A 10,050-nucleotide genomic window follows, 5' to 3' on the forward strand; every position below is an offset into this window, starting at 1 on the left:
TTGATTTGCTCCAAAGCATGACCGGAAAAGCCAGTGTGTCCTGACTTAACCAATGAACCTCTTCTACAGATCGCTTGGCCTTTCTTTGCCTGTGTCAGCAGCAAACATCCGTCTTTCATTCTCCTTTTTTTCCCACCGCAAAAAGACCACGAACCCCCCTCCCTGGTTGCCTTTTTCATATTTGAAAAGGGAAGAGGTAAAAATATTCCAGTGTGGCTCAGGCAATGGGCAGGATACTCAGCAAATGTTGAAATGCTTATGCATTAAAAGATGGATTGCAAAAGGGGAAAAGAACAGGAGGAAGAGAACATATTCCGCAACCGTTCCAATTTGATAGGGACAGTTCCAGTTATATTCCTCTGTCATCCCATTTGTTCAAGTGCTTTCAAAATGTCCCAGTTTTCCTCTTCCCCTCCTGCTTTCCGTCTTCATCCTCAGCCTACTTCAGTTGCTGCAAACAACTGAAAGTAATGTGCAGTGAATTATTTCAGCGTAGAAATGGAGACTTAAGATAATTTCTTATCAGACATCCGCCCATTTTGGCTGACCATCTTACTGGGAGGAACAGACTCATCTTTGTGATGGTAATGCTTATGTATGAGGAGCTCTAACCAGCTCCAAGTCACAGTATGACCATCGGGAACAAACTGCTCCTCCTTAACTCTGCTGTGAAGGTGATACTTCCATGGGGGCATCTAGATGATAGAAATAACACAGTTTGACACCAGTATAAGGGCTTTAGTGCCATGCTATGGAATACTGGGGTTTGTTGTTTTACCAGGTCTATGTTCTCCCATGGTCAACTTCTGGCAGAATTGAGCTGGAGGACCTAGAGATTCCTAGAGAGAACGTATTAATTGAAACCGCAAATAATCAAATCTGCCAAAGTCAAATCCACAAATGTACTAAATGTTTTCTCATCACCTTCTTAAATGAATGGAGAACAGGCTCTAAATATTGTAATACAAGAAAAGACCACTAAGGGGCATCACAGCCTTCAAAGTAGTAGCAGAGTTGTTGGAATTAAAATATTAGCAGCTTTCAGGTGCATTGCATTCTGCCTCCTTTTGCAAATGACAGTTTGGTTTGTGTTCTCTGTCACAGCATTTTAGCAAATCCAGGGCATAGAAATTGGCATTTTTTCCCCTCTTTCTTCAACGAAAGAGGCAGGGAAACTACATTCCAAAATGCATCGGTGTGTGTTCAGTTTCTTTGCCAGTGATAGCAAATGTGACTATTGTTAACTGGGATAGTTGTTTTACTGTTGTTATTTTGCATGGGATTGTTTTGTGTTGCATTGTAATACGGGTAATGTATGGTGTGATGCATAATGTGATTTGTAATGCAGAGTTGTGATGTCAGGATGTCTGGCTTTTTAGAAATGAATGTACAATGAACCCGATGTACTCAATAGTTATTTTAAAGATCTTTAAAACAACTCTAATATTAACCGTGGCTGTTTTATGGGTTTGTGTGTGTTGTGCGCCTCCAAATCGTTTCCAACCTATGGCAACCCTAAGGCTGCTAACAGTTTCTGTTACACTTTTCCTTTTGCATCTTCTAATAAATAAGTACTATTTGGAGGATCTTCCAGGGAAAGATCTTAACGTTGGGTAATTTATCTTGATCTCTCATCTTGCGAAAATTATCATGGGGTTTTCTTGGCAGGATTTGTTCAGAGGAGGTTTGCCATAGCCCTCCCCTGAGGCTGAGAGAGTGTGACTTGCCCAAGGTTGTCCAATGGGTTTAATGGCCAAACTGGGACTCGAATTCTGGACTCCAGAGTCACTGTCCAACAGTCAGACCACTATGCCATGTTAGCTTTATACTGCTTAGCTGTTTATCATGTTTTATATGATGGGTTTCCTCTGTTTTAATGGCCTGCGTCTGTACAATAAAGATGGACTGATGCTTATTCCCAAAGACTTTGCAAAAAGCAGCTTCTTTGTCAGAGGCTTTCTTAACAGAGGTCTGTCTGTATTAACACAAAACCACAATTGATAAACAGCATGTGTTTCCTTCCTGACAGCTACAGTTGGAGAGAAAATGGAGATAGAATTTGTGTATCTAAGTGCCAAAGTGAGAAGATTTGCATCGGATGCAATCAGCTCATTTCTCTCATCAGATGTAAAAATAGTCCGAGGAGCGAATCAAGTGCGAAAAGTATGAGGCAGCTGGGAAGGCATCCTTGCACCCAAAGGAAAGCTATAGTTTGCTTTTAAGAACTGCAAAGCTTCTTAGATCGTGGCTTGTGATGGTGTGGATTTTTGGAGGAGGGCTGTGGTGCTTATTCGAGAAAGCAAGGTGCGATATAGCTTTGGCTTTGGTGCATTGTGCCTTCAAGTTGTTTCTGACTTACGGTGAGTCTAAGGCGACTCTTTCATGGGGCAAGATTTGTTCTGAACAATAACATCCAAAATCCACCCGACAGGAGACCAGGGTTGGATTCCCATAGTCTGGCAGCTAAAGCGGTCTCAAACTGGATTATTTCTCCAGTGCGTTTTGGACCTACTTAAGTATACTCAATCAAGTAGCTGATCTAGAATCTCAGCCATTGACTAAACCAAAATCCAAAGGCAAATACAGACCATTGCACATGTGTCATTAAGCATGCGCTTGCCTGTAGTCTGCCATGAGAGACATGAGGAAAATGAGCACCAGCACTTCTATTTATCTTTCCTCCGAATGTGTATGCGATCAGTTAATGATCCTGGTATATTGCTTATCTTATCTCTGACTCATATGTATATCTAGGTCAGCCTATGGTTGGGAAGATAAACACAGCTCCACGTCCCATGAATGTGGCCTGATGTGGATGCAAACCGGGAGAAGAGTTCATAGGAGCAGAGGGCAAAAGGGGTGACAGTTGGGGATGAAACGGAGCCAGAATCCAGCCTAACAGACTAACATGGCTATATCTGACGTGAAAGTCACCATTGTCACTCCTCCTCCTATTTCTCCTTTGAGCCATCTTTTAGCTAAGGGAGGTGAATACTTAACACTACAAGCCCCATTTTGCAGTTTAAGACAGCTGTACAAGTCCCATGCTAAAGCAACCATACATTTTATCTACCAGGACATAAAATGTGGCCAAAGAGAGAGAGAGAGAGAGAGAGACCCCCGGGCCCTGGCAGACATTTCTTCTGCCTTTTGCTCTCTTCCACCCACCTGCTTCTTCTACAGGCAAATGGTTTTGTTTCTATTACTCCGGGTGCGGGGGTGGCATTGCATCTGTGCAAAAACAAAGCCTCCTGCTAGAAAAACAAGAGAGACATGTAATTGCACCAAAAAACTCTGAGATCTCTAAACCATTTTGCATGCTGTACTGTGACTGAAACACACAGCTGTTCAGATTTTAAAAACCATGAAACCGTGGCCCCTTTTTAAAAATTATATCTCTCTGCTTCCCTTCTGTTTGCCCAAAGCTGATTTTGGATTTTGTACCGCCTGGCTGTGCTGCGTTAATGCGAAATTAGATTTTGATAAGAGACTGACTGACGGAGGTGGAGATTTATGGCACAACCTTGCTGGCAGCCATCTGCTTTCCAAGATGGAAAGCTTGCTTAACTTTGCATTCTGTGGAGGAACTGGGTAAAGAAACCTTTCCAGCTTGTCATGCTTTTCGGCTGATTAGAAGGAGAACTAATCTGATTGCATACATTAGCCAAAGTTGCCAATTATAGCTGCAGAATGCTCTGCTTTGCATTCGTAACATTGCTGCAAGTGCAGGAGAAACATCCACACAGTTCTAATTTTGGAGACGCGATTACTCACACTTATGCTCCAGTTATGCCAGCTGGAAAGATTTAAGGGGCAAAACAGAAAGTAATAGGAATACATATTCTTCAGATTAATCTCTGTTCACCAGCAGATACTGCCAAAGAGACATAACTCAGCTACAATGCTTGCAAATTAAGCCCATGATTATCTTCCGATGTCTGATCACAAAACAGAGCACGGTAAACGCAAGGTAAGTAGGTGAGGGAAATGACATGCTACGACAAAGAGACATCTTTCATTACTTGAGCAAAGCATGAGCAATGTGTCTCTAGGGAGCTACACCTGTGTCACTCTACTACCAGAGGAACCCAGATCCAAAACACACACTGCAGAAATAATCCACTTTGAGACTGCTTTAACTGCCCTGGCTCAGTGCTAGGCAATCCTGGGAACTGTAGTTTATTGTAGCACCAGAGCTCTCTGAGAGAGAAGACTAAACGTCTAGCAAAACTACAGTCCTCTCAGTGCTGATGCTGCTAGAAAAATGTCCAGCTAGACAGAGGAACGGGAGGAAAGGGAGGTTGGGAGAGTGTAAAAAGCCTTCATAGAAAAAGATATTCATAGGGAGAAGCTTTGTTAAACGAAGTCTGTCTGTACATCACTTCTTTTGTAGGCATCCTGTCTATGACCATGCTTGCTGATCATGATGGGAAGCTTGCAACAAGTATATTGTGCATTTTGGTTGTCCAGTAAAGGTATCACTGTTTGGTGGGTTTTTGTTTGAATTTGCTGAATGCCCAACACAGCTAGCCCTGTATATTTAATGATGGGAAGTGTAGCCCAACAGATGCATCTAAGGAAGGCTGCTTCAAATGCATCCAAAACTGGAAATCTCTCGAGGAGTCTGAATAGATTATTGTTTTTTTGCTTGCTGCTCTGAAAAACCATTCATTATGTTATCACAGCAGCTATTCAAAGGCACACTTCAAAGGGTCCCTGTTTGCTAAGCACTATACCCTCCAAAGTTGGGAACGTTGGCACAGACCTCTCAAGTGGCATTGCGTTCTGGGCAAAAGTGTGTGCCTACACAAAAGTCCTTTTGTGTAGACAAGCGGTTGATTTCAGGGGTGGGGGTGCCCCACGTGATTCTCTTTCTCCCCCCATCCCCACCTTATGCTTGCTCTTGAAACGCAAAAATAGATGTGCAGCTTTCAAATGAATGAAAGTGGTCAGCTATGAACTTTAGATGTTGAACGGGGGCTACCATGTCTTTAACAACTGGCATTCCCTTTCCCTTTTCCATGACCCTTTCACACTGCACAAATATAGCAGTATGGCCATTTTAACTGCCATGGCACCATCCTATGGAATCCTGGGATTTGTAGCTTTGCCACTGTTGTGAGCCTCCAAGTTGTTTCCAACTTATGGCGACCCTAAAATGAAACTATCATGGGGTTTTCTTGGCAAGATTTGTCCAAGGAGGTTTGCCATTGCCTTCCCTTGAGGCTGAGAGCATGCAACTCGCTCATGGTCACCGAATGGGTTTCATGGATGAGTGGGGAATCGAACTCTGGTCTTCAGAGTCTAATACACAAAGCACTATGCCACACTGGCTCTTGACACATGGCAACATGAGCTGAAATCAATACACTGATTTGGTATTTAGATAGAAAACAAACTTGTTAGTTGCTACTTCCTGATTTGTTAGTCCTGTCTGTATCACATTTCGACTTTTTGGAAAACCTGGCAAGATGAGTTGTGAAATGGAGAAATGAAACTAAGCAAAAGGAAATGAAGAAGACTTATAGAAATCACAACCTGAATAATAGATCCTAGTTTAAACTGGGAATCTGTTCCAGGATGGGGAAAAGCTAACAGCAAGGTCCACAGATTAAGTCCAAGGATAAATCGGATGCTACCTCAGAAGGAGACAAGGTTGGCAGTCAGAATCCAGGGAAATCAGAAACAGGCCAAGGTCCAACTCCCTGGGAGCAACATAAGCCATTTTAGGAGGAGCCAAAACTTGAACAACAACCTAAGGTTCAAGCCCTACAAACTGGGAAATTCCAGGAGACAAAGTTGCATGTAGTCCAAGGTTACAAGAATTAGTAGCCAAGAATTCAAGAACAGCATTGTTTCCAGTCGTTTTACTGACCAACAAAGGAGGCTTATGTTGCTGAGTTAACAGGGATGCATCCAGATCTCCATTGATAACATTCTGGCCTTTTCTAATCCTGTGGAATTCCTTGCTTTTGAGGAGTCTTCCCTTACAGCTGAACACTTTGCCTGGGCATTTCCAATGGCGCTTTTGCCTTTGCGGGTTCACTCTCCCCCTTGGACTTTGGAGGTGATCGGTCTCAGAGGATAGCAATGGCAAACTCCTCTTCCCTCTAAGAAACCTGTCAAGAAAACCCTGTGATCGTGTTGCCTTAGGGTCACCATAAGTCAAAAATGACTTGAAAGCCCACAACCACCAAATAGTGTAATGCAAGACAATTCTGAGTATACAAGAAGATGTTAGGTGGAATATCAGAAGAATCAACCCATAGCCTGGTTTATTGCTTTGGATACTGTATGCATTGTTGCTCAATGCTTAATATTTTAAAAACGCTTGTCCAGATGATGACATATTAAATGATCTGACAAATTTAGACAAATGGTTGTCTGGGGGTATCTTGCCAAAAGGAAAATGAACACAATTTGTATTGTTAAAATGCATGGATGGAACATTGATTTTTCCAGGCTGTAAGACCAAAAAGGAGGAAGATTGCCAACTCCATTTCAGTGGAGCTTTTGTCTTCCAATGGAGCCTTTCTGGGTTCGATTCCCGCCTTAGACTTTGGAGGTAATCTGTCTCTCCATAGAGGTTTCACTTCAGGAACCTTTGAAGGGTCCCAAACCTGCCAAACCAGCCAACTCTTTGCCAGTCTCTGGTTCTGGCAGGACCATGTCAACTGGGAATGTTTCTGTAACCTGTTGTTGTTTGTTGTTGTTCAACTGTAGATGCTTAACTTTGAATGTGGATGCTTCACTTGGCTTTTAAAATAGCTTCTGAAAATGAGATATCCTTCGCAAGATGACAAAAGGCGAAGAAGAGGTAATGAAAGGGAGAGTATTTCCAGTCCAGGAATCTATTGCCTTTAGAGGTCTTCTGTGCTATTGGCTTAAGATATGGCTGTTTGCAAAGGGTCACAGGAAGGTTGCAAGATACTCAATGAGGGGGAGAAAGGTTTTGGAGAAACTAGGTCTTATTTTAGCAGCAAGACTTAGGGGCCTTTTGATTTCCCCCTATAAACTTCTATTAGTCTGAAGGACAGAAATGTTGACAGACTAATCAAAATGCCATTAGTGGACATTACAGTGAGTGGATTTAGTAACTTTCTGCTGAGTATGGTCTTGCAATGGATGCTTCTTGGTTTAACCAAGGCCTGCACTGCAGAAACAATGCAGTTTGACACCATTGGGAGCCAAACTTGGTTTACATTATGGGTTTCTTCTTTCCTGTTGTCCGTGTGTTTATGGATTTCAGTGGCTTCCCTGTGTAATTGGACCTGATAGTTACAAGTGTAGAGTTGGAAGAGACCGCAAGGGCCATCTAGTCCAACCCCATTCTGCCATACAGGAACTCTCAATCAAAGCATCTTTGACAGATGGCCATTTGGCTTCTGTTTAAAGACCTCCAAAGAGGGAGACTCCACTATCATCCGAGGGAGTGTTGAACAGCTCTTACAGTATTTTATGCCCTCACAGAAAACACTGATATTCTGGACCATGTGCACAACTCCCAGGTCAGAATGCACAGGGAAACCATTGGAACCCCAAAACACCTGGACAGCTTCAACAGGAAAAAAGAAACTCTTAAAGTAAACAAAGTTTGGCTACCAGTCTTGGAAAACACCAAAATCAAGACCTAGCAAATGCAAATGAAAACCACCCAGGGTCAGGGTTTTCCCAGCAGACAATGGATCATTAAGTAAATGGACACCTTGCCATTCAACAACAGAACAATACACAGATTAACATGGAAATCACCTCCTCTCAACCAACAGTGTATATACCCCACTCTCTTCCATGCCAGCATTCTCCGAAGATGCCAGCCACAGATGCCAGCAAAATGTCAGGAATCACCTCTTCCAGAACATGGCCTCAGAGCCCGAAAAACCCACAAAAGACTAGTTCTTGAACCTTTCCTTACGCCTAAGAACTCCCTGCTGGTAGAAAAGTTTTGGTGGGCCCTGAGTCTTCCAAAGTGTCGGCTTTAAATCCGAACACGCCGCGGGGAGCAGGAAAGAATATTTGAAAACAGAGATATAGCTATATATCTATATATTGAAATGAACCCCAAACCCATCTTGGGGAACCAAGGGGAGCAGATGCCGTTGCTGTAAAGGAGGCCAAAATAATGATGATGATGGTGATGATGATGTAGGACTAGGGCCTGGCAAAGGAGGACGGCTGGTCCCCAGGGCTCTCCAGGGGAATGGCCATGGGTGAAAGTGCAAATAAAGATTTGAAAGGGAGGAAAAGAAAAGAGAGAAAGAAGAGGGAAGAGGAGGCAGTCTCTCTCTGTGCGTAGACACACACACACACACACACACACACAACCACCCTCCATTTTCCCCTCCCAGCCTTTGGAGAGGCGGAGCAGGCAGCCAAGCCAGCCTTCCCCAGCCCTTTGGGGGGGCCTGAATGGAGGAGCCCCTCAATGGAGGGATGCTGCTGGAGGAGAGCAGGGGTCTCTCCAAGGAAAGGAGGGCAGCCAGGAGGAAAACCACTGGAAAAGGAGAAGGAGAAGGAGGCGCAAGGGGACCCTCTGAGGCGCACCAAAGCAGGGGAAGAAGCTCGCCTCCTCCTCTTTCTCTTTCTCTGCCTCCTCCTTCTTCTTCTGGGGGCTCCCCAAAACGTGGAGGACGAGGAGCTTCCTCAGGGCCTGAGGGGAAGCCTTTGAGGTAAGGAAGGAGGAGGAAAAGCGGAGGAAGGAGGAAAAAGGAGGAGAGCAAAAGGCGCAAATGGCGCGCGCAAAGGAAGGAAGGAAGGAAAGGAGGAGAGGCTTGGAGACCCTCACTCTCTTCTCTTCTTTTTGGAGGGGAGCATTATTTGTATATTATTATTATTATTATTATTATTATTATTATTATTATTATTATTTAGTTTATGTCTATGTTTGAGGCTAAGCTGGAGGAAGGAGGCTTGCTGTGAGAGGAAGGAGTGAGGAGAGCAACAATGTAGCAGGAAAGAATGCTGTTTGTTGTGGTTCTTGGGTACATTTGTTTCCGACTTCTGGAGACCCCTCAAGATGGTTTTGTTTTGGGTGGGTGTTTCTTCCCAGATGCTGCTACCATTCTCTGAGGCTGAGAGAGTGTGACTGAGAGGCTGGTTGGAGCAGGGATTCGAACCCAGCTCTTCAGAGTTGGAGTCAAACCCATGCACCAAGGTGCCTTCAATAGAATCTCCCCTCCTTTCTTCTTTCCCTCCTTTTTGGAGTGTGTTTGGGAGGGGAAGAGGAGGGGTGTCCTGCCCCACAGGAGTGTTATTGTTGGTGTTTTGGAAAGCAATGGAAGGGGGACTATTTTGGATTCCAAAAGAGACTGGGGCGAAAGGAGCAAAGTGGGTTTTGAGAGAGAGATGGAGCCTCCAGAAAGAGCAGAGGCTGTGTGTCTGTGTGTGCCTTTGTGTGTTGTGGAGGAGAGCAGAGAAAGTATGGAGCATGCATGCCTGTGTTGTGTTATTTTTGTTCTTTGTTTTCTCTATGCATAAAAGCCCTGCCACCATGAGCATCCTTGCCTCGGTGGGCTTTTGTTCCCCTCCTTGCTTGTTTTGACTCTTTTCTGTTTGCAGAAAAGCTCAACCACCAGCACCACCCTCCTCCATGCTTCTTCATAACCTCCAATATTTGGGTCTTTTGCTACCTCCAGGGTCTATAGTGATGGGGAAATGAAGACATGGCCCACCCCAAATAAGAAGGATCACCAAAAGTAACATTTTCCTTCAGTCCCCACGTTTCTAGCATTGCAAAGATCAGAACGGTTTGGCCTAGCCTTTAGAAAACCAGGTTCGACATTTGGAGAAAAGAGGACATTCCGGGCTTGCAAAGAAAGCAAGCGAGGCAAAGGTGCATCTGTGGAAGTTGACCGAAGTCTATGAAAGCTCACACTGCCGACTTCTTTCACTCAGTTAGTCTCCAAAGGTGCCCCAAGATCTCTCTCTTCATAAAGTAAGGCACAACCTAAAACACTCTCTTTTCAGTGCCATGTTAGAAATTTGGGGGGGAATGAAGGAAGATCCTACTGTAAGGGCGAAAAGGATTCCGAGGTCCAAAACACACTGCAG

Source organism: Sceloporus undulatus, chromosome 7 (genome assembly GCF_019175285.1).
Source record: "Sceloporus undulatus isolate JIND9_A2432 ecotype Alabama chromosome 7, SceUnd_v1.1, whole genome shotgun sequence".
Taxonomy (NCBI): domain Eukaryota; kingdom Metazoa; phylum Chordata; class Lepidosauria; order Squamata; family Phrynosomatidae; genus Sceloporus; species Sceloporus undulatus.